At 52.7% G+C, this 23,463-nt stretch overlaps 7 non-coding genes across 7 annotated transcripts; all 7 read left to right on the top strand.

Annotated features, from left to right (window-relative positions):
- Nucleotides 1-2,274: 2,274 nt before the first annotated feature.
- TRNAN-GUU (transfer RNA asparagine (anticodon GUU)) lies at nt 2,275-2,351 on the top strand. The gene has a single exon. It is a non-coding gene; the product is annotated as a tRNA-Asn (tRNA).
- A 4,428-nt stretch (nt 2,352-6,779) lies between these two features.
- TRNAN-GUU (transfer RNA asparagine (anticodon GUU)) lies at nt 6,780-6,856 on the top strand. The gene has a single exon. It is a non-coding gene; the product is annotated as a tRNA-Asn (tRNA).
- A 5,804-nt stretch (nt 6,857-12,660) lies between these two features.
- On the top strand, nt 12,661-12,737 carry TRNAN-GUU (transfer RNA asparagine (anticodon GUU)). The gene has a single exon. It is a non-coding gene; the product is annotated as a tRNA-Asn (tRNA).
- An 805-nt stretch (nt 12,738-13,542) lies between these two features.
- TRNAN-GUU (transfer RNA asparagine (anticodon GUU)) lies at nt 13,543-13,619 on the top strand. The gene has a single exon. It is a non-coding gene; the product is annotated as a tRNA-Asn (tRNA).
- Nucleotides 13,620-16,613: 2,994 nt separating this feature from the next.
- TRNAN-GUU (transfer RNA asparagine (anticodon GUU)) lies at nt 16,614-16,690 on the top strand. The gene has a single exon. It is a non-coding gene; the product is annotated as a tRNA-Asn (tRNA).
- Nucleotides 16,691-18,234: 1,544 nt separating this feature from the next.
- On the top strand, nt 18,235-18,311 carry TRNAN-GUU (transfer RNA asparagine (anticodon GUU)). Its single transcript has one exon. It is a non-coding gene; the product is annotated as a tRNA-Asn (tRNA).
- Nucleotides 18,312-21,906: 3,595 nt separating this feature from the next.
- TRNAN-GUU (transfer RNA asparagine (anticodon GUU)) lies at nt 21,907-21,983 on the top strand. Its single transcript has one exon. It is a non-coding gene; the product is annotated as a tRNA-Asn (tRNA).
- The last annotated feature ends 1,480 nt before the right edge of the window (nt 21,984-23,463 follow it).

Genomic DNA, 23,463 nt, shown 5'->3' on the forward strand with positions numbered 1-23,463 from the left:
GCGCCGTCCGTGCCGTCCGCACCGCTTCTCGAACATTCGACAGCTGACGCGCGCGCATGCGCCGTCGCGCCATCGCCCACTCTTCCACCATCTGTGCATCCCTTCCTCCTCTACACACCGCACGCGCTTCACTCCTCCACCATCTGTGCACCCTTCCTCCTCTACACACCGCGTTCGACATCTACAATTCTCCTGATTCTCCAGTGGACGCGCATGTGGCGTCGCGCTTCGAGAACATTCAACAGCTGACAGTGCATGCGCCGTCGTGCTGTATATATACTCAAGGTTGGCGCTCACTCGCTCAGTTGCCGCTCGTCGGTTGGTTTGTACGGCGCGTCGACGTCCAAGGTCGCGGTGAAATGAATTCCAACGAATCCACAAACACAATGATCGACGTCCCTTCGACCAGCGCCGCCCTTTCGCATACGTGTGTACGTGTTCACTCATTTAACACCCCCTCCTACAACCACGTTAACCAATTTAGCCATCGACCCAAGTAAGTCGCAATTTAACACCCCATTTCACAACCACGTTAACCAATTTAGCCATCGACCCAAGTAAGTCGCACTTTAACACCCCGTTAACCAATTATATGGTCCGCATCCTCCTCGGTGTTCCCCCGAGGGAAGCTGCGGGCAATTTTTTTTCTTTGGGCTGATAGCTTTGAAGAAATGTTCTGATGGTGGTGCGAGTGGAGCACGACTGTCTCCGTGGCGCAATTAGCTAGCGCGGTCGGCTGTTAACCGACAGGTTGGAGGTTCGAGCCCTCCCGGGAGTGGTGTGTTGCTTTTTTTTGGGCTGATAGCTTAGAAGTTATGTTCTGATGGTGGTGAGAGTGGAGCACGACTGTCTCCGTGGCGCAATTTGCTATCGCGATCGGCTGTTAACCGAAAGGTTGGAGGTACGAGCCCACATGGTGGTGGTGCGGCACTTTTTTTTTCTTTGGGCTGATAGCTCTGAAGAAATGTTCTGACGGTGGTGTGAGTGGAGCACGACTGTCTCCGTGGCGCAATTGGCTAGCGCGATCGGCTGTTAACCGAAAGGTTGGAGGTTCGAGCCCTCCCGGGAGTGGTGTGTTGCTTTTTTTATTTTGGGCTTAGAGCTTTGAAAATATGTTCTGATGGTGGTGAGTGTGGAGCAGGACTGTCTCCGTGGCGCAATTGGCTAGCGCGATCGGCTGTTAACCGAAAGGTTGGAGGTACGAGCCTACCCGGTGGAGGTGCGGCGCTTTTGTTTCTTTGGGCTGATAGCTTTGAAGATATGTTCTGATGGTGGTGAGAGTGGAGCACGACTGTCTCCTTGTGCAATTGGCTAGCGCGATCGGCTGTTAACCGAGAGGTTGGAGGTTGGAGCCCACCCGGTGGTGGTGCGGCGATTTTTTTCCTTTTGGCTGATAGCTCTGAAGAAATGTTCTGACGGTGGTGAGAGTGGAGCACGATTGTCTCCATGGCGCAATTGGCTATGCGATCGGCTGTTAACTGAAAGGTTGGAGGTTCGAGTCCGCCCGGGAGTGGTGTATTGCTTTTTTTTCTTTGGGCTGATAGCTTTGAAAATATGTTCTGATGGTGGTGAGAGTGGAGCACGACTGTCTCCGTGGCGCAATTAGCTAGCGCGATCGGCTGTTAACCGAAAGTTTGGAGGTACGAGCCCACCCGGTGGTGGTGTGGCGCTTTTTTTTCTTTGGGCTGATAGCTCTGAAGAAATGTTCTGACGGTGGTGAGAGTGGAGCACGACTGTCTTCGTGGCGCAATTGGCTATGCGATCGGCTGTTAACCGAGAGGCATGAGGTTGGGCTGATAGCTTAGAAGATATGTTCTGATGGTGGTGAACGACTGTCTCCGTGGCGCAATTTGCTATCGCGATCGGCTGTTAACCGGAAGGTTGGAGGTACGAGCCCACATGGTGGTGGTGCGGCACTTTTTTTTTCTTTGGGCTGATAGCTCTGAAGAAATGTTCTGACGGTGGTGAGAGTGGAGCACGACTGTCTCCGTGGCGCAATTGGCTATGCGAAAGGCTGTTAAAAGGAAGGTTGGAGGTTCGAGCCCTCCCGGGAGTGGTGTGTTGCTTTTTTTTCTTTGGGCTGATAGCTGTGAAGATATGTTCTCATGGTGGTGAGAGTGGAGCAGGACTGTCTCCGTGGCGCAATTGGCTAGCGCGATTGGCTGTTACCGAGAGGTTGGAGGTACGAGCCCACCCGGTGGTGGTGCGGCGCTTTTTTTTCTTTGGGCTGATAGCTTTGAAGAAATGTTCTGATGGTGGTGAGAGTGGAGCACGACTGTCTCCGTGGCGCAATTGGCTAGCGCGGTCGGCTGTTAACCGACAGGTTGGAGGTTCGAGCCCTCCCGGGAGTGGTGTGTTGCTTTTTTTTGGGCTGATAGCTTAGAAGATATGTTCTGATGGTGGTGAGAGCGGAGCACGACTGTCTCCGTGGCGCAATTTGCTATCGCGATCGGCTGTTAACCGAAAGGTTAAAGGTACGAGCTCACCCGTTGGTGGTGCGGCGCTTTTTTTTTTGGCTGATAGCTTTGAAGAAATGTTCTGATGGTGGTGAGAGTGGAGCACGACTGTCTCCGTGGCGCAATTGGCTAGCGCGGTCGGCTGTTAACCGAAAGGTTGGAGGTTTGAGCCCTCCCGGGAGTGGTGTGTTGCTTTTTTCATTTTTGGCTGATAGCTTTGAAAATATGTTTTGTTGGTGGTGAGTGTGGAGCAGGACTGTCTCCGTGACGCATTTGGCTAGCGCGATCGGCTGTTAACCGAAAGGTTGGAGGTACGAGCCTACCCGGTGGAGGTGCGGCGCTTTTTTTTCTTTGGACTGATAGCTTTGAAGATATGTCCTGATGGGGGTGAGAGTGGAGCACGACTTTCTTCGTGGCGCAATTGGCTAGCGCGATCGGCTGTTAACCGAGAGGTTAGAGGTTCAAGCCCACCCAATGGTGATGCGGTGATTTTTTCCCTTTGGGATGATAGCTCTGAAAAAATGTTCTGACGGTGGTGAGAGTGGAGCAAGACTGTCTCCATGGCGCAATTGGCTATGCGATCGGCTGTTAACTGAAAGGTTGGAGGTTCCAGCCCTCCCGGGAGTGGTGTGTTGCTTTTTTTGGGCTGATAGCTTAGAAGATATGTTCTGATGGTGGTGAGAGCGGAGCACGACTGTCTCCGTGGCGCAATTTGCTATCGCGATCGGCTGTTAACCGAAAGGTTAAAGGTACGAGCCCACACGGTGGTGGTGCGGCACTTTTTTTTCTTTGGGCTGATAGCTCTGAAGAAATGTTCTGACGGTGGTGAGAGTGGAGCACGACTGTCTTCGTGGCGCAATTGGCTATGCAAAAGGCTGTTAACCGGAAGGTTGGAGGTTCGAGCCCTCCCGGGAATGGTGTGTTGCTTTTTTTTCTTTGGGCAGATAGCTTTGAAGATATGTTCTGATGGTGGTGAGAGTGGAGCAGCACTGTCTCCGTGGCGCAATTGGCTAGCGCGATTGGCTGTTAACCGAAAGGTTGGAGGTACGAGTCCACCCGGTGGTGGTGTGTCGCTTTTTATTCTTTGGGCTGATAGCTTTGAAGATATGTTCTGATGGTGGTGAGAGTGGAGCACGACTGTCTCCGTGGCGCAATTGGCTAGCGCGATCGGCTGTTAACCGAAAGGTTAGAGGTACGAGCCCACCCGGTGGTGGTGCAGCGCTTTTTTTGGGGCTGAGTGCTCTGGAGAAATGTTCTGACAGTGGTGTGAGTGGAGCACGACTGTCTCCATGGCGCAATTGGCTAGCACGATCGGCTGTTAACCGAAAGGTTGGAGGTTCGAGCCCTCCCGGGAGTGGTGTGTTGCTTTTTTTATTTGGGCTGATAGCTTTGAAGATATGTTCCGATGGTGGTGAGAGTGGAGCACGACTGTCTCCTTGGCGCAATTGGCTAGCGCGATCGGCTGTTAACCGAGAGGTTGGAGGTTGGAGCCCACCCGGTGGTGGTGCGGCGATTTTTTACCTTTTGGCTGATAGCTCTGAAGAAATGTTCTGACGATGGTGAGAGTGGAGCAGGACTGTCTCCGTGGCGCAATAGGCCAGCGCGATTGGTGTTAACCGAGAGGTTGGAGGTACGAGCCCACCCGGTGGTGGTGCGGCGCTTTTTTTTCTTTGGGCTGATAGCTTTGAAGATATGTTCCGATGGTGGTGAGAGTGGAGCACGACTGTCTCCTTGGCGCAATTGGCTAGCGCGATCGGCTGTTAACCGAGAGGTTGGAGGTTGGAGCCCACCCGGTGGTGGTGCGGCGAATTTTTCCTTTTGGCTGATAGCTCTGAAGAAATGTTCTGACGGTGGTGAGAGTGGAGCAGGACTGTCTCCGTGGCGCAATAGGCCAGCGCGATTGGTGTTAACCGAGAGGTTGGAGGTACGAGCCCACCCGGTGGTGGTGCGGCGCTTTTTTTTCTTTGGGCTGATGGCTTTGAAGAAATGTTCTGATGGTGGTGCGAGTGGAGCACGACTGTCTCCGTGGTGCAATTGGCTATGCGAAAGGCTGTTAAAAGGAAGGTTGGAGGTTCGAGCCCTCCCGGGAGTGGTGTGTTGCTTTTTTTTCTTTGGGCTGATAGCTTTGAAGATATGTTCTCATGGTGGTGAGAGTGGAGCAGGACTGTCTCCGTGGCGCAATTGGCTAGCGCGATTGGTTGTTACCGAGAGGTTGGAGGTACGAGCCCACCCGGTGGTGGTGCAGTGCTTTTAGATGCGGAGCATCTTATACTCGCGCCTTGTAGTGCGCCGTCCGCGCCGTCCGTGCCGTCCGCACCGCTTCTCGAACATTCGACAGCTGACGCGCGCGCATGCGCCGTCGCGCCGTCGCCCACTCTTCCACCATCTGTGCATCCCTTCCTCCTCTACACACCGCGCGCGCTTCACTCCTCCACCATCTGTGCACCCTTCCTCCTCTACACACCGCGTTCGACATCTACAATTCTCCTGATTCTCCAGTGGACGCGCATGTGGCGTCGCGCTTCGAGAACATTCAACAGCTGACAGTGCATGCGCCGTCGTGCTGTATATATACTCAAGGTTGGCGCTCACTCGCTCAGTTGCCGCTCGTTGGTTGGTTTGTATGGCGCGTCGACGTCCAAGGTCGCGGTGAAATGAATTCCAACGAATCCACAAACACAATGATCGACGTCCCTTCGACCAGCGCCGCCCTTTCGCATACGTGTGTACGTGTTCACTCATTTAACACCCCCTCCTACAACCACGTTAACCAATTTAGCCATCGACCCAAGTAAGTCGCAATTTAACACCCCATTTCACAACCACGTTAACCAATTTAGCCATCGACCCAAGTAAGTCGCACTTTAACACCCCGTTAACCAATTATATGGTCCGCATCCTCCTCGGTGTTCCCCCGAGGGAAGCTGCGGGCAATTTTTTTTTCTTTGGGCTGATAGCTTTGAAGAAATGTTCTGATGGTGGTGAGAGTGGAGCACGACTGTCTCCGTGGCGCAATTAGCTAGCGCGGTCGGCTGTTAACCGACAGGTTGGAGGTTCGAGCCCTCCCGGGAGTGGTGTGTTGCTTTTTTTTGGGCTGATAGCTTAGAAGTTATGTTCTGATGGTGGTGAGAGTGGAGCACGACTGTCTCCGTGGCGCAATTTGCTATCGCGATCGGCTGTTAACCGAAAGGTTGGAGGTACGAGCCCACATGGTGGTGGTGCGGCACTTTTTTTTTCTTTGGGCTGATAGCTCTGAAGAAATGTTCTGACGGTGGTGTGAGTGGAGCACGACTGTCTCCGTGGCGCAATTGGCTAGCGCGATCGGCTGTTAACCGAAAGGTTGGAGGTTCGAGCCCTCCCGGGAGTGGTGTGTTGCTTTTTTTATTTTGGGCTTAGAGCTTTGAAAATATGTTCTGATGGTGGTGAGTGTGGAGCAGGACTGTCTCCGTGGCGCAATTGGCTAGCGCGATCGGCTGTTAACCGAAAGGTTGGAGGTACGAGCCTACCCGGTGGAGGTGCGGCGCTTTTGTTTCTTTGGGCTGATAGCTTTGAAGATATGTTCTGATGGTGGTGAGAGTGGAGCACGACTGTCTCCTTGCGCAATTGGCTAGCGCGATCGGCTGTTAACCGAGAGGTTGGAGGTTGGAGCCCACCCGGTGGTGGTGCGGCGATTTTTTTCCTTTTGGCTGATAGCTCTGAAGAAATGTTCTGACGGTGGTGAGAGTGGAGCACGATTGTCTCCATGGCGCAATTGGCTATGCGATCGGCTGTTAACTGAAAGGTTGGAGGTTCGAGTCCGCCCGGGAGTGGTGTATTGCTTTTTTTTCTTTGGGCTGATAGCTTTGAAAATATGTTCTGATGGTGGTGAGAGTGGAGCACGACTGTCTCCGTGGCGCAATTGGCTAGCGCGATCGGCTGTTAACCGAAAGTTTGGAGGTACGAGCCCACCCGGTGGTGGTGTGGCGCTTTTTTTTCTTTGGGCTGATAGCTCTGAAGAAATGTTCTGACGGTGGTGAGAGTGGAGCACGACTGTCTTCGTGGCGCAATTGGCTATGCGATCGGCTGTTAACTGAAAGGCTGGAGGTTGGAGCCCTCCCGGGAGTGGTGTGTTGCTTTTTTTTTCTTTGGGCTGATAGCTTTGAAGATATGTTCTCATGGTGGTGAGAGTGGAGCAGGACTGTCTCCGTGGCGCAATTGGCTAGCGCGATTGGTGTTAACCGAGAGGTTGGAGGTACGAGCCCACCCGGTGGTGGTGCGGCGTTTTTTTTTCTTTGGGCTGATAGCTTTGAAGAAATGTTCTGATGGTGGTGAGAGTGGAGCACGACTGTCTCCGTGGCGCAATTGGCTAGCGCGGTCGGCTGTTAACCGACAGGTTGGAGGTTCGAGCCCTCCCGGGAGTGGTGTGTTGCTTTTTTTATTTTGGGCTGATAGCTTTGAAAATATGTTTTGATGGTGGTGAGTGTGAAGCAGGACTGTCTTCGTGACGCAATTGGCTAGCGCGATCGGCTGTTAACCGAAAGGTTGGAGGTACGAGCCCACCCGGTGGAGGTGCGGCGCTTTTTTTTCTTTGGCCTGATAGCTTTGAAGATATGTCCTGATGGTGGTGAGAGTGGAGCACGATTGTCTCCGTGGCGCAATTGGCTAGCGCGATCGGCTGTTAACCGAGAGGTCTGAGGTTCCAGCCCTCCCGGGAGTGCTGTGTTGCTTTTTTTGGGGCTGATAGCTTAAAAGATATGTTCTGATGGTGGTGAGAGTGGAGCATGACTGTCTCCGTGGCGCAATTTGCTATCGCGATCGGCTGTTAACCGAAATGTTGGAGGTACGAGCCCAAATGGTGGTGGTGCGGCACTTTTTTTTCTTTGGGCTGATAGCTCTGAAGAAATGTTCTGACGGTGGTGAGAGTGGAGCACGACTGTCTCCGTGGCGCAATTGGCTATGCGAAAAGCTGTTAACAGGAAGGTTGGAGGTTCGAGCCCTCCCGGGAGTGGTGTGTTGCTTTTTTTTCTTTGGGCTGATAGCTTTGAAGATATGTTCTCATGGTGGTGAGAGTGGAGCGCGACTGTCTCCGTGGCGCAATTGGCTAGCGCGGTCGGCTGTTAACCGACAGGTTGGAGGTTCGAGCCCTCCTGGGAGTGGTGTGTTGCTTTTTTTTGGGCTGATAGCTTAGAAGATATGTTCTGTTGGTGGTGAGAGGGGAGCACGACTGTCTCCGTGGCGCAATTTGCTATCGCGATCGGCTGTTAACCGAAAGGTTGGAGGTACGAGCCCACATGGTGGTGGTGCGGCACTTTTTTTTTCTTTGGGCTGATAGCTCTGAAGAAATGTTCTGACGGTGGTGAGAGTGGAGCACGACTGTCGCCGTGGCGTAATTGGCTATGCGAAAGGCTGTTAACAGGAAGGTTGGAGGTTCGAGCCCTCCCGGGAGTGGTGTGTTGCTTTTTTTTCTTTGGGCTGATAGCTTTGAAGATATGTTTTCATGGTGGTGAGAGTGGAGCAGGACTGTCTCCGTGGCGCAATTGGCTAGCGCGATTGGCTGTTACCGAGAGGTTGGAGGTACGAGCCCACCCGGTGGAGGTGCGGCGCTTTTTTTCTTTGGGCTGATGGCTTTGAAGATATGTCCTGATGGTGGTGAGAGTGGAGAACGACTGTCTCCGTGACGCATTTGGCTAGCGCGATCGGCTGTTAACCGAAAGGTTGGAGGTACGAGCCCACCCGGTGGAGGTGCGGCGCTTTTTTTTCTTTGGACTGATAGCTTTGAAGATATGTCCTGATGGTGGTGAGAGTGGAGCACGACTGTCTTCGTGGCGTAATTGGCTAGCGCGATCGGCTGTTAACCGAGAGGTTGGAGGTTCGAGCCCACCCGGTGGTGATGCGGCGATTTTTTCCCTTTGGGCTGATAGCTCTGAAAAAAAGATCTTATGGTGGTGAGAGTTGAGCACGACTGTCTCCATGGCGCAAGTGGCTATGCGATCGGCTGTTAACTGAAAGGTTGGAGGTTCCAGCCCTCTCGGGAGTGGTGTGTGGCTTTTTTTTGGGCTGATAGCTAAGAAGATATGTTCTGATGGTGGTGAGAGTGGAGCACGACTGTCTCCGTGGCGCAATTTGCTATCGCGATCGGCTGTTAACCCAAAGGTTGGAGGTACGAGCCCACACGGTGGTGGTGCGGCACTTTTTTTTAGGCTGATAGCTCTGAAGAAATGTTCTGACGGTGGTGAGAGTGGAGCACGACTGTCTCCGTGGCGCAATTGGCTATGCGAAAGGCTGTTAACCGGAAGGTTGGAGGTTCGAGCCCTCCCGGGAGTGGTGTGTTGCTTTTTTTTCTTTGAGCTGACAGCTTTGAAGATATGTTCTGATGGTGGTGAGAGTGGAGCAGGACTGTCTCCGTGGCGCAATTGGCTAGCGCGATTGGCTGTTAACCGAAAGGTTGGAGGTACGAGTCCACCCGGTGGTGGTGCGGCGATTTTTTTCCTTTTGGCTGATAGCTCTGAAGAAATGTTCTGACGGTGGTGAGAGTGGAGCACGATTGTCTCCATGGCGCAATTGGCTATGCGATCGGCTGTTAACTGAAAGGTTGGAGGTTCCAGTCCTCCCGGGAGTGGTGTATTGCTTTTTTTTCTTTGGGCTGATAGCTTTGAAGATATGTTCTGATGGTGGTGAGAGTGGAGCACGACTGTCTCCGTGGCGTATTGGCTAGCGCGATCGGCTGTTAACCGAAAGTTTGGAGGTACGAGCCCACCCGGTGGTGGTGCGGCGCTTTTTTTTCTTTGGGCTGATAGCTTTGAAGATATGCTCTGATGGTGGTGAGAGTGGAGCACGACTGTCTCCGTGGCGCAATTGGCTAGCGCGATCGGCTGTTAACCTTAAAGTTTGGAGGTACGAGCCCACCCGATGGTGGTGCGGCGCTTTTCTTTCTTTGGGCTGATAGCTTTGAAGAAATGTTCTGATGGTGGTGAGAGTGGAGCACGACTGTCTCCGTGGCGCAATTTGCTATCGCGATCGGCTGTTAACCGAAAGGTTGGAGGTACGAGCCCACATGGTGGTTGTGCGGCACTTTTTTTTTCTTTGGGCTGATAGCTCTGAAGAAATGTTCTGACGGTGGTGTGAGTGGAGCACGACTGTCTCCGTGGCGCAATTGGCTAGCGCGATCGGCTGTTAACCGAAAGGTTGGAGGTTCGAGCCCTCCCGGGAGTGGTGTGTTGCTTTTTTTATTTTGGGCTTAGAGCTTTGAAAATATGTTCTGATGGTGGTGAGTGTGGAGCACGACTGTCTCCGTGGCGCAATTGGCTATGCGAAAGGCTGTTAACAGGAAGGTTGGAGGTTCGAGCCCTCCCGGGAGTGGTGTGTTGCTTTTTTTTCTTTGGGCTGATAGCTTTGAAGATATGTTTTCATGGTGGTGAGAGTGGAGCAGGACTGTCTCCGTGGCGCAATTGGCTAGCGCGATTGGCTGTTACCGAGAGGTTGGAGGTACGAGCCCACCCGGTGGTGATACGGCGATTTTTTCCGTTTGGGCTGATAGCTCTGAAAAAAAGTTCTGATGGTGGTGAGAGTGGAGCACGACTGTCTCCATGGCGCAAGTGGCTATGCGATCGGCTGTTAACTGAAAGGTTGGAGGTTCCAGCCCTCTCGGGAGTGGTGTGTTGCTTTTTTTTTGGGCTGATAGCTAAGAAGATATGTTCTGATGGTGGTGAAAGTGGAGCATTACTGTCTCCGTGGCGCAATTTGCTATCGCGATCGGCTGTTAACCGGAAGGTTGGAGGTTCGAGCCCTCCCGGGAGTGGTGTGTTGCTTTTTTTTTCTTTGAGCTGATAGCTTCGAAGATATGTTCTGATGGTGGTGAGAGTGGAGCAGGACTGTCTCCATGGCGCAATTGGCTAGCGCGATTGGCTGTTAACCGAAAGGTTGGAGGTACGAGTCCACCCGGTGGTGGTGCGGCGCTTTTTTTTCTTTGGGCTGATCGCTTTGAAGATATGTTCTGATGGTGGTGAGAGTGGAGCACGACTGTCTCCGTGGCGCAATAGGCTAGCGCGATCGGCTCTTAACCGAAAGGTTGGAGGTACGAGCCCTCCAAGGAGTGGTGTGTTGCTTTTTATTCTTTGGGCTGATAGCTTTGAAGATATGTTCTGATGGTGGTGAGAGTGGAGCACGACTGTCTTCGTGGCGCAATCGGCTAGCGCGATCGGCTGTTAACCGAAAGGTTAGAGGTACGAGCCCACCCGGTGGTGGTGCGGCGCTTTTTTTTGGGCTGATAGCTCTGAAGAAATGTTCTGACAGTGGTGTGAGTGGAGCACGACTGTCTCCATGGCGCAATTGGCTATGCGATCGGCTGTTAACTGAAAGGTTGGAGGTTCCAGTCCTCCCGGGAGTGGTGTATTGCTTTTTTTTCTTTGGGCTGATAGCTTTGAAGATATGTTCTGATGGTGGTGAGAGTGGAGCACGACTGTCTCCGTGGCGCAATTGGCTAGCGCAATCGGCTGTTAACCGAAAGTTTGGAGGTACGAGCCCACCCGGTGGTGGTGCGGCGCTTTTTTTTCTTTGGGCTGATAGCTTTGAAGATATATTCTGATGGTGGTGAGAGTGGAGCACGACTGTCTCCGTGGCGCAATTGGCTAGCGCGATCGGCTGTTAACCGAAAGTTTGGAGGTACGAGCCCACCCGGTGGTGGTGCGGCGCTTTTTTTTGGGCTGATAGCTCTGAAGAAATGTTCTGACAGTGGTGTGAGTGGAGCACGACTGTCTCCATGGCGCAATTGGCTATGCGATCGGCTGTTAACTGAAAGGTTGGCGGTTCCAGTCCTCCCGGGAGTGGTGTATTGCTGTTTTTTCTTTGGGCTGATAGCTTTGAAGATATGTTCTGATGGTGGTGAGAGTGGAGCACGACTGTCTCCGTGGCGCAATTGGCTAGCGCAATCGGCTGTTAACCGAAAGTTTGGAGGTACGAGCCCACCCGGTGGTGGTGCGGCGCTTTTTTTTCTTTGGGCTGATAGCTTTGAAGATATATTCTGATGGTGGTGAGAGTGGAGCACGACTGTCTCCGTGGCGCAATTGGCTAGCGCGATCGGCTGTTAACCGAAAGTTTGGAGGTACGAGCCCACCCGGTGGTGGTGCGGCGCTTTTTTTTCTTTGGGCTGATAGCTCTGAAGAAATGTTCTGACGGTGGTGTGAGTGGAGCACGACTGTCTCCGTGGCGCAATTGGCTAGCGCGATCGGCAGTTAACCGAAAGGTTGGAGGTTCGAGCCCTCCCGGGAGTGGTGTGTTGCTTTTTTTATTTTGGGCTTAGAGCTTTGAAAATATGTTCTGATGGTGGTGAGTGTAGAGCAGGACTGTCTCCGTGGCGCAATTGGCTAGCGCGATCGGCTGTTAACCGAAAGGTTGGAGGTACGAGCCTACCCGGTGGAGGTGCGGCGCTTTTTTTTCTTTGGGCTGATAGCTTTGGAGATATGTTCTGATGGTGGTGAGAGTGGAGCACGACTGTCTCCTTGCGCAATTAGCTAGCGCGATCGGCTGTTAACCGAGAGGTTGGAGGTTGGAGCCCACCCGGTGGTGGTGCGGCGATTTTTTTCCTTTTGGCTGATAGCTCTGAAGAAATGTTCTGACGGTGGTGAGAGTGGAGCACGATTGTCTCCATGGCGCAATTGGCTATGCGATCGGCTGTTAACTGAAAGGTTGGAGGTTCGAGTCCTCCTGGGAGTGGTGTATTGCTTTTTTTTCTTTGGGCTGATAGCTTTGAAAATATGTTCTGATGGTGGTGAGAGTGGAGCACGACTGTCTCTGTGGCGCAATTGGCTAGCGCGATCGGCTGTTAACCGAAAGTTTGGAGGTACGAGCCCACCCGGTGGTGGTGTGGCGCTTTTTTTTCTTTGGGCTGATAGCTCTGAAGAAATGTTCTGACGGTGGTGAGAGTGGAGCACGACTGTCTTCGTGGCGCAATTGGCTATGCGATCGGCTGTTAACTGAAAGGCTGGAGGTTGGAGCCCTCCCGGGAGTGGTGTGTTGCTTTTTTTTTCTTTGGGCTGATAGCTTTGAAGATATGTTCTCATGGTGGTGAGAGTGGAGCAGGACTGTCTCCGTGGCGCAATTGGCTAGCGCGATTGGTGTTAACCGAGAGGTTGGAGGTACGAGCCCACCCGGTGGTGGTGCGGCGCTTTTTTTTCTTTGGGCTGATAGCTTTGAAGAAATGTTCTGATGGTGGTGAGAGTGGAGCACGACTGTCTCCGTGGCGCAATTGGCTAGCGCGGTCGGCTGTTAACCGACAGGTTGGAGGTTCGAGCCCTCCCGGGAGTGGTGTGTTGCTTTTTTTATTTTGGGCTGATAGCTTTGAAAATATGTTTTGATGGTGTTGAGTGTGAAGCAGGACTGTCTCCGTGACGCAATTGGCTAGCGCGATCGGCTGTTAACCGAAAGGTTGGAGGTACGAGCCCACCCGGTGGAGGTGCGGCGCTTTTTTTTCTTTGGCCTGATAGCTTTGAAGATATGTCCTGATGGTTGTGAGAGTGGAGCACGATTGTCTCCGTGGCGCAATTGGCTAGCGCGATCGGCTGTTAACTGAGAGGTCTGAGGTTCCAGCCCTCCCGGGAGTGCTGTGTTGCTTTTTTTTGGGCTGATAGCTTAGAAAATACGTTCTGATGGTGGTGAGAGTGGAGCATGACTGTCTCCGTGGCGCAATTTGCTATCGCGATCGGCTGTTAACCGAAATGTTGGAGGTACGAGCCCACATGGTGGTGGTGCGGCACTTTTTTTTCTTTGGGCTGATAGCTCTGAAGAAATGTTCTGACGGTGGTGAGAGTGGAGCACGACTGTCTCCGTGGCGCAATTGGCTATGCGAAAGGCTGTTAACAGGAAGGTTGGAGGTTCGAGCCCTCCCGGGAGTGGTGTGTTGCTTTTTTTTCTTTGGGCTAATAGCTTTGAAGATATGTTCTCATGGTGGTGAGAGCGGAGCAGGACTGTCTCCGTGGCGCAATTGGCTAGCGCGATTGGCTGTTAGCGAGAGGTTGGAGGTACGAGCCCACCCAGTGGTGGTGTGGCGCTTTTTTTTCTTTCAGCTGATAGCTTTAAAGAAATGTTCTGATGGTGGTGAGAGTGGATCACGACTGTCTCCGTGGCGCAATTGGCTAGCGCGGTCGGCTGTTAACCGACAGGTTGGAGGTTCGAGCCCTCCCGGGAGTGGTGTGTTGCTTTTTTTTGGGCTGATAGCTTAGAAGATATGTTCTGATGGTGGTGAGAGTGGAGCACGACTGTCTCCGTGGCGCAATTTGCTATCGCGATCGGCTGTTAACCGAAAGGTTGGAGGTACGAGCCCACATGGTGGTGGTGCGGCACTTTTTTTTTCTTTGGGCTGATAGCTCTGAAGAAATGTTCTGACGGTGGAGAGAGTGGAGCACGACTGTCCCCGTGGCGCAATTGGCTATGCGAAAGGCTGTTAACAGGAAGGTTGGAGGTTCGAGCCCTCCCGGGAGTGGTGTGTTGCTTTTTTTTCTTTGGGCTGATAGCTTTTCATGGTGGTGAGAGTGGAGCAGGACTGTCTCCGTGGCGCAATTGGCTAGCGCGATTGGCTGTTACCGAGAGGTTTGAGGTACGAGCCCACCCGGTGGTGGTGCGGCGCTTTTTTTTCTTTGGGCTGATAGCTTTGAAGAAATGTTCTGATGGTGAAGAGAGTGGAGCACGACTGTCTCCGTGGCGCAATTGGCTAGCGCGGTCGGCTGTTAACGGACAGGTTGGAGGTTCGAGCCCTCCCGGGAGTGGTGTGTTGCTTTTTTTATTTTGGGCTGATAGCTTTGAAAATATGTTTTGATGGTGGTGAGTGTGAAGCAGGACTGTCTCCGTGACGCAATTGGCTAGCGCGATCGGCTGTTAACCGAAAGGTTGGAGGTACGAGCCCACCCGGTGGACGTGCGGCGCTTTTTTTTCTTTGGCCTGATAGCTTTGAAGATATGTCCTGACGGTGGTGAGAGTGGAGCACGACTGTCTCCATGGCGCAAGTGGCTATGCGATCGGCTGTTAACTGAAAGGTTGGAGGTTCCAGCCCTCCCGGGAGTGGTGTGTTGCTTTTTTTGGGCTGATAGCTTAGAAGATATGTTCTGATGGTGGTGAGAGTGGAGCACGACTGTCTCCGTGGCGCAATTTGCTATCGCGATCGGCTGTTAACCGAAAGGTTGGAGGTACGAGCCCACCCAGTGGTGGTGTGGCGCTTTTTTTTCTTTGTGCTGATAGCTTTAAAGAAATGTTCTGATGGTGGTGAGAGTGGAGCACGACTGTCTCCGTGGCGCAATTGGCTAGCGCGGTCGGCTGTTAACCGACAGGTTGGAGGTTCGAGCCCACCCGTTGGTGGTGCGGCGCTTTTTTTTCTTTGGGCTGATAGCTTTGAAGAAATGTTCTGATGGTGGTGAGAGTGGAGCATGACTGTCTCCGTGGCGCAATTGGCTAGCGCGGTCGGCTGTTAACCAAAAGGTTGGAGGTTGGAGCCCTCCTGGGAGTGGTGTGTAGCTTTTTTTTATTTTGGGCTGATAGCTTTGAAAATATGTTTTGATGGTGGTGAGTGTGGAGCAGGACTGTCTCCGTGACGCATTTGGCTAGCGCGATCGGCTGTTAACCGAAAGGTTGGAGGTACGAGCCCACCCGGTGGAGGTGCGGCGCTTTTTTTTTGGACTGATAGCTTTGAAGATATGTCCTGATGGTGGTGAGAGTGGAGCACGACTGTCTTCGTGGCGTAATTGGCTAGCGCGATCGGCTGTTAACCGACAGGTTGGAGGTTCGAGCCCACCCGGTGGTGATGCGGCGATTTTTTCTCTTTGGGCTGATAGCTCTGAAAAAATGTTCTGATGGTGGTGAGAGTGGAGCACGACTGTCTCCATGGCGCAAGTGGCTATGCGATCAGCTGTTAACTGAAAGGTTGGAGGTTCCAGCCCTCCCGGGAGTGGTGTGTTGCTTTTTTTGGGCTGATAGCTTTGAAGATATGTTCTGATGGTGGTGAGTGTGGAGCAGGGCTGTCTCCGTGGCGCAATTGGCTAGCGCGATTGGCTGTTAACCGAAAGGTTGGAGGTACGAGTCCACCCGGTGGTGGTGCGGCGCTTTTTTTTCTTTGGGCTGATCGCTTTGAAGATATGTTCTGATGGTGGTGAGAGTGGAGCACGACTGTCTCCGTGGCGCAATAGGCTAGCGCGATCGGCTCTTAACCGAAAGGTTGGATGTACGAGCCCTCCAAGGAGTGGTGTGTTGCTTTTTATTCTTTGGGCTGATAGCTTTAAGATATGTTCTGATGGTGGTGAGAGTGGAGCACGACTGTCTCCGTGGCGCAATCGGCTAGCGCGATCGGCTGTTAACCGAAAGGTTAGAGGTACGAGCCCACCCGGTGGTGGTGCGGCGCTTTTTTTTGGGCTGATAGCTCTGAAGAAATGTTCTGACAGTGGTGTGAGTGGAGCACGACTGTCTCCGTGGCGCAATTGGCTAGCGCGATCGGCTGTTAACCGAAAGGTTGGAGGTTCGAGCCCTCCCGGGAGTGGTGTGTTGCTTTTTTTTATTTTGGGCTTATAGCTTTAAAAATATGTTCTGATGGTGGTGAGTGTGGAGCAGGACTGTCTCCGTGGCGCAATTGACTAGCGCGATGGGCTGTTAACCGAAAGGTTGGAGGTTGGAGCCCACCCGGTGGTGGTGCGGCGATTTTTTTTATTTTGGGCTGATAGCTTTGAAAATATGTTTTGATGGTGGTGAGTGTGAAGCAGGACTCTCTCCGTGACGCAATTGGCTAGCGCGATCGGCTGTTAACCGAAAGGTTGGAGGTACGAGCCCTACCGGTGGAGGTGCGGCGCTTTTTTTTCTTTGGCCTGATAGCTTTGAAGATATGTCCTGATGGTGGTGAGAGTGGAGCACGACTGTCTCCGTGGCGCAATTGGCTAGCGCGATCAGCTGTTAACCGAGAGGTCTGAGGTTCCAGCCCTCCCGGGAGTGGTGTGTTGCTTTTTTTTGGGCTGATAGCTTAGAAGATATGTTCTGATGGCGGTGAGAGTGGAGCACGACTGTCTCCGTGGCGCAATTTGCTATCGCGATCGGCTGTTAACCGAAAGGTTGGAGGTACGAGCCCACATGGTGGTGGTGCGGCACTTTTTTTTTCTTTGGGCTGATAGCTCTGAAGAAATGTTCTGACGGTGGTGAGAGTGGAGCACAACTGTCTCCGTGGCGCAATTGGCTAGCGCGGTCGGCTGTTAACCGACAGGTTGGAGGTTCGAGCCCTCCCGGGAGTGGTGTGTTGCTTTTTTTGGGCTGATAGCTTAGAAGATATGTTCTGATGGTGGTGAGAGTAGAGCACGACTGTCTCCGTGGCGCAATTTGCTATCGAGATCGGCTGTTAACCGAAAAGTTGGAGGTACGAGCCCACAAGGTGGTGGTGCGGCACTTTTTTTTTCTTTGGGCTGATAGCTCTGAAGAAATGTTCTGACGGTGGTGTGAGTGGAGCACGACTGTCTCCGTGGCGCAATTGGCTAGCGCGATCGGCTGTTAACCGAAAGGTTGGAGGTTCGAGCCCTCCCGGGAGTGGTGTGTTGCTTTTTTTATTTTGGGCTTAGAGCTTTGAAAATATGTTCTGATGGTGGTGAGTGTGGAGCAGGACTGTCTCCGTGGCGCAATTGGTTAGCGCGATCGGCTGTTAACCGAAAGGTTGGAGGTACGAGCCTACCCGGTGGAGGTGCGGCGCTTTTTTTTCTTTGGGCTGATAGCTTTGAAGATATGTTCTGATGGTGGAGAGAGTGGAGCACGACTGTCTCCTTGGCGCAATTGGCTAGCGCGATCGGCTGTTAACCGAGAGGTTGGAGGTTGGAGCCCACCCGGTGGTGGTGCGGCGATTTTTTTCCTTTTGGCTGATAGCTCTGAAGAAATGTTCTGACAGTGGCGAGAGTGGAGCACGATTGTCTCCATGGCTCAATTGGCTATGCGATCGGCTGTTAACTGAAAGGTTGGAGGTTCCAGTCCTCCCGGGAGTGGTGTATTGCTTTTTTTTCTTTGGGCTGATAGCTTTGAAGATATGTTCTGATGGTGGTGAGAGTGGAGCACGACTGTCTCCGTGGCGCAATTGGCTAGCGCGATCGGCTGTTAACCGAAAGTTTGGAGGTACGAGCCCACCCGGTGGTGGTGCGGCGCTTTTTTTTCTTTGGGCTGATAGCTTTGAAGAAATGTTCTGATGGTGGTGAGAGTGGAGCACGACTGTCTCCGTTGCGCAATTGGCTAGCGCGGTCGGCTGTTAACCGACAGGTTAGAGGTTCGAGCCCTCCCGGGAGTGGTGTGTTGCTTTTTTTTATTTTGGGCTGATAGCTTTGAAAATATGTTTTGATGGTGGTGAGTGTGAAGCAGGACTCTCTCTGTGACGCAATTGGCTAGCGCGATCGGCTGTTAACCGAAAGGTTGGAGGTACGAGCCCTACCGGTGGAGGTGCGGCGCTTTTTTTTCTTTGGCCTGATAGCTTTGAAGATATGTCCTGATGGTGGTGAGAGTGGAGCACGACTGTCTCCGTGGCGAGATTGGCTAGCGCGATCAGCTGTTAACCGAGAGGTCTGAGGTTCCAGCCCTCCCGGGAGTGGTGTGTTGCTTTTTTTTGCGCTGATAGCTTAGAAGATATGTTCTGATGGTGGTGAGAGTGGAGCACGACTGTCTCCGTGGCGCAATTTGCTATCGCGATCGGCTGTTAACCGAAAGGTTGGAGGTACGAGCCCACATGGTGGTGGTGCGGCACTTTTTTTTTCTTTGGGCTGATAGCTCTGAAGAAATGTTCTGACGGTGGTGAGAGTGGAGCACAACTGTCTCCGTGGCGCAATTGGCTAGCGCGGTCGGCTGTTAACCGATAGGTTGGAGGTTCGAGCCCTCCCGGGAGTGGTGTGTTGCTTTTTTTGGGCTGATAGCTTAGAAGATATGTTCTGATGGTGGTGAGAGTAGAGCACGACTGTCTCCGTGGCGCAATTTGCTATCGCGATCGGCTGTTAACCGAAAAGTTGGAGGTACGAGCCCACATGGTGGTGGTGCGGCACTTTTTTTTTCTTTGGGCTGATAGCTCTGAAGAAATGTTCTGACGGTGGTGTGAGTGGAGCACGACTGTCTCCGTGGCGCAATTGGCTAGCGCGATCGGCTGTTAACCGAAAGGTTTGAGGTTGGAACCCTCCCGGGAGTGGTGTGTTGCTTTTTTTTCTTTGGGCTGATAGCTTTGAAGATATGTTCTCATGGTGGTGAGAGTGCAGCAGGACTGTCTCCGTGGCGCAATTGGCTAGCGCGATTGGTGTTAACCGAGAGGTTGGAGGTACGAGCCCACCCGGTGGTGGTGCGGCGCTTTTTTTTGGGCTGATAGCTTTGAAGAAATGTTCTGATGGTGGTGAGAGTGGAGCACGACTGTCTCCGTGGCGCAATTGGCTAGCGCGGTCGGCTGTTAACCGAGAGGTCTGAGGTTCCAGCCCTCCCGGGAGTGGTGTGTTGCTTTTTTCGGGCTGATAGCTTAGAAGATATGTTCTGATGGTGGTGAGAGTGGAGCACGACTGTCTCCGTGGCGCAATTTGCTATCGCGATCGGCTGTTAACCGAAAGGTTGGAGGTACGAGCCCACATGGTGGTGGTGCGGCACTTTTTTTTTCTTTGGGCTGATAGCTCTGAAGAAATGTTCTGACGGTGGTGAGAGTGGAGCACGACTGTCTCCGTGGCGCAATTGGCTATGCGAAAGGCTGTTAACAGGAAGTTTGGAGGTTCGAGCCCTCCCGGGAGTGGTGTGTTGCTTTTTTTTCTTTGGGCTGATAGCTTTGAAGATATGTTCTCATGGTGGTAAGAGTGGAGCAGGACTGTCTCCGTGGCACAACTGGCTAGCGCGATTGGCTGTTACAGAGAGGTTGGAGGTTCGAGCCCTCCCGGGAGTGGTGTGTTGCTTTTTTTTGGGCTGATAGCTTAGAAGATATGTTCTGATGGTGGTGAGAGTGGAGCACGACTGTCTCCGTGGCGCAATTAGCTATCGCGATCGGCTGTTAACCGAAAGGTTGGAGGTACGAGCCCACATGGTGGTGGTGCGGCACTTTTTTTTTTCTTTGGGCTGATAGCTCTGAAGAAATGTTCTGAAGGTGGTGAGAGTGGAGCACGACTGTCTCCGTGGCGCAATTGGCTAGCGCGATCGGCTGTTAACCGAGAGGTTGGAGGTACGAGCCCTCCCGGGAGTGATGTGTAGCTTTTTTTTATTTTGGGCTGATAGCTTTGAAAATATGTTTTGATGGTGGTGAGTGTGGAGCAGGACTGTCTCCGTGACGCATTTGGCTAGCGCGATCGGCTGTTAACCGAAAGGTTGGAGGTACGAGCCCACCCGGTGGAGGTGCGGCGCTTTTTTTTCTTTGGACTGATAGCTTTGAAGATATGTCCTGATGGTGGTGAGAGTGGAGCACGACTGTCTTCGTGGTGTAATTGGCTAGCGCGATCGGCTGTTAACCGAGAGGTTGGAGGTTCGAGCCCACCCGGTGGTGATGCGGCGATTTTTTCCCTTTGGGCTGATAGCTCCGAAAAAATGTTCTGACGGTGGTGAGAGTGGAGCACGACTGTCTCCATGGCGCAAGTGGCTATGCGATCGGCTGTTAACTGAAAGGTTGGAGGTTGCAGCCCTCCCGGGAGTGGTGTGTTGCTTTTTTTGGGCTGATAGCTAAGAAGATATGTTCTGATGGTGGTGAGAGTGGAGCACGACTGTCTCCGTGGCGCACTTTGCTATCGCGATCGGCTGTTAACCGAAAGGTTGGAGGTACGAGCCCACACGTTGGTGGTGCGGCACTTTTTTTTCTTTGGGCTGATAGCTCTGAAGAAATGTTCTGACGGTGGTGAGAGTGGAGCACGACTGTCTCCGTGGCGCAATTGGCTATGCGAAAGGCTGTTAACCGGAAGGTTGGAGGTTCGAGCCCTCCCGGGAGTGGTGTGTTGCTTTTCTTTCTTTGGGCTGATAGCTTTGAAGATATGTTCTGATGGTGGTGAGAGTGGAGCAGGACTGTCTCCGTGGCGCAATTGGCTAGCGCGATTGGCTGTTAACCGAAAGGTTGGAGGTACGAGTCCACCCGGTGGTGGTGCGGCGCTTTTTTTTCTTTGGGCTGATCGCTTTGAAGATATGTTCTGATGGTGGTGAGACTGGAGCACGACTGTCTCCGTGGCGCAATAGGCTAGCGCGATCGGCTCTTAACCGAAAGGTTGGAGGTACGAGCCCTCCAAGGAGTGGTGTGTTGCTTTTTATTCTTTGGGCTGATAGCTTTGAAGATATGTTCTGATGGTGGTGAGAGTGGAGCACGACTGTCTCCGTGGCGCAATCGGCTAGCGCGATCGGCTGTTAACCGAAAGGTTAGAGGTACGAGCCCACCCGGTGGTGGTGCGGCGCTTTTTTTTGGGCTGATAGCTCTGAAGAAATGTTCTGACAGTGGTGTGAGTGGAGCACGACTGTCTCCGTGGCACAATTGGCTAGCGCGATCGGCTGTTAACCGAAAGGTTGGAGGTTCGAGCCCTCCCGGGAGTGGTGTGTTGCTTTTTTTATTTTGGGCTGATAGCTTTGAAAATATGTTCTGATGGTGGTGAGTGTGGAGCAGGACTGTCCCCGTGGCGCAATTGGCTAGCGCGATGGGCTGTTAACCGAAAGGTTGGAGGTACGAGCCTACCCGGTGGAGGTGCGGCGCTTTTTTTTCTTTGGGCTGATAGCTTTGAAGATATGTTCTGAATGTGGTGAGAGTGGAGCACGACTGTCTCCTTGGCGCAATTGGCTAGCGCGATCGGCTGTTAACCGAGAGGTTGGAGGTTGGAGCCCACCCGGTGGTGGTGCGGCGATTTTTTTCCTTTTGGCTGATAGCTCTGAAGAAATGTTCTGATGGTGATGAGAGTGGAGCACGATTGTCTCCATGGCGCAATTGGCTATGCGATCGGCTGTTAACTGAAAGACTGGAGGTTCCAGTCCTCCCGGGAGTGGTGTATTGCTTTTGATTCTTTGGGCTGATAGCTTTGAAGATATGTTCTGATGGTGGTGAGAGTGGAGCACGACTGTCTCCATGGCGCAATTGGCTAGCGCGATCGGCTGTTAACCGAAAGTTTGGAGGTACGAGCCCACCTGGTGGTGGTGTGGCGCTTTTTTTTCTTTGGGCTGATAGCTCTGAAGAAATGTTCTGACGGTGGTGAGAGTGGAGCACGACTGTCTTCGTGGCGCAATTGGCTATGCGATCGGCTGTTAACTGAAAGGTTGGAGGTTGGAGCCCTCCCGGGAGTGGTGTGTTGCTTTTTTTTTCTTTGGGCTGATAGCTTTGAAGATATGTTATCACGGTGGTGAGAGTGGAGCAGGACTGTCTCCGTGGCGCAATTGGCTAGCGCGATTGGCTGTTAACCGAGAGGTTGGAGGTACGAGCCCACCCGGTGGTGGTGCGGCGCTTTTTTTTCTTTGGGCTGATAGCTTTGAAGAAATGTTCTGATGGTGGTGAGAGTGGAGCACGACTGTCTCCGTGGCGCAATTGGCTAGCGCGGTCGGCTGTTAACCGACAGGTTGGAGGTTCGAGCCCTCCCGGGAGTGGTTTGTTGCTTTTTTTATTTTGGGCTGATAGCTTTGAAAATATGTTTTGATGGTGGTGAGTGTGAAGCAGGATTGTCTCCGTGACGCAATTGGCTAGCGCGATCGGCTGTTAATTGAAAGGTTGGAGGTACGAGCCCACACGGTGGTGGTGCGGCGCTTTTTTTCTTTGGCCTGATAGCTTTGAAGATATGTCCTGATGGTGGTGAGAGTGGAGCACGACTGTCTCCGTGGCGCAATTGGCTAGCGCGATCGGCTGTTAACCGAGAGGTTGGAGGTTCCAGCCCTCCCGGGAGTTGTGTGTTGCTTTTTTTTGGGCTGATAGCTTAGAAGATATGTTGTGATGGTGGTGAGAGTGGAGCACGACTGTGTCCGTGGCGCAATTTGCTATCGCGATCGGCTGTTAACCGAAAGGTTGGAGGTACGAGCCCACACGGTGGTGGTGCGGCACTTCTTTTTCCTTTGGGCTGATAGCTCTGAAGAAATGTTCTGACGGTGGTGAGAGTGGAGCACGACTGTCTCCGTGGCGCAATTGGCTATGCGAAAGGCTGTTAACCGACAGGTTCCAGGTTCGAGCCCTCCCGGGAGTGGTGTGTTGCTTTTTTTATTTTGGGCTGATAGCTTTGAAAATATGCTTTGATGGTGGTGAGTGTGAAGCAGGACTGTCTCCGTGACGCAATTGGCTAGCGCGATCGGCTGTTAACCGAAAGGTTGGAGGTACGAGCCCACCCGGTGGAGTTGCGACGCTTTTTTTTCTTTGGCCTGATAGCTTTGAAGATATGTCCTGACGGTGGTGAGAGTGGAGCACGACTGTCTCCATGGCGCAAGTGGCTATGCGATCGGCTGTTAACTGAAAGGTTGGAGGTTCCAGCCCTCCCGGGAGTGGTGTGTTGCTTTTTTTTGGGCTGATAGCTTAGAAGATATGTTCTGATGGTGGTGAGAGTGAAGCACGACTGTCTCTGTGGCGCAATTTGCTATCGCAATCGGCTGTTAACCGAAAGGTTGGCGGTACGAGCCCACACGGTGTTGGTGCGGCACTTTTTTTCCTTGGGCTGATAGCTTTGAAGATATGTTTTGATGGTGGTGAGAGTGGAGCACGACTGTCTCCGGGGCGCAATAGACTAGCGCGATCGGCTGTTAACCGAAAGGTTGGAGGTACGAGCCCTCCCGGGAGTGGTGTGTTGCTTTTTATTCTTTGGGCTGATAGCTTTGAAGATATGTTCTGATGGTGGTGAGAGTGGAGCACGACTGTCTCCGTGGCGCAATTGGCTAGCGCGATCGGCTGTTAACCGAAAGGTTGGAGGTTCGAGCCCTCCCGGGAGTGGTGTGTTGCTTTTTTCATTTTGGGCTGATAGCTTTGAAAACATATTCTGATGGTGGTGAGTGTGGAGCAGGACTGTCTCCGTGGCGCAATTGCCTAGCGCGATCAGCTGTTAACGAGGTACGAGCCTACCCGGTGGAGGTGTGGCGCTTTTTTTTCTTT

The sequence above is a fragment of the Rhipicephalus microplus genome, unplaced genomic scaffold, assembly GCF_043290135.1.
Source record: "Rhipicephalus microplus isolate Deutch F79 unplaced genomic scaffold, USDA_Rmic scaffold_13, whole genome shotgun sequence".
NCBI lineage: Eukaryota > Metazoa > Arthropoda > Arachnida > Ixodida > Ixodidae > Rhipicephalus > Rhipicephalus microplus.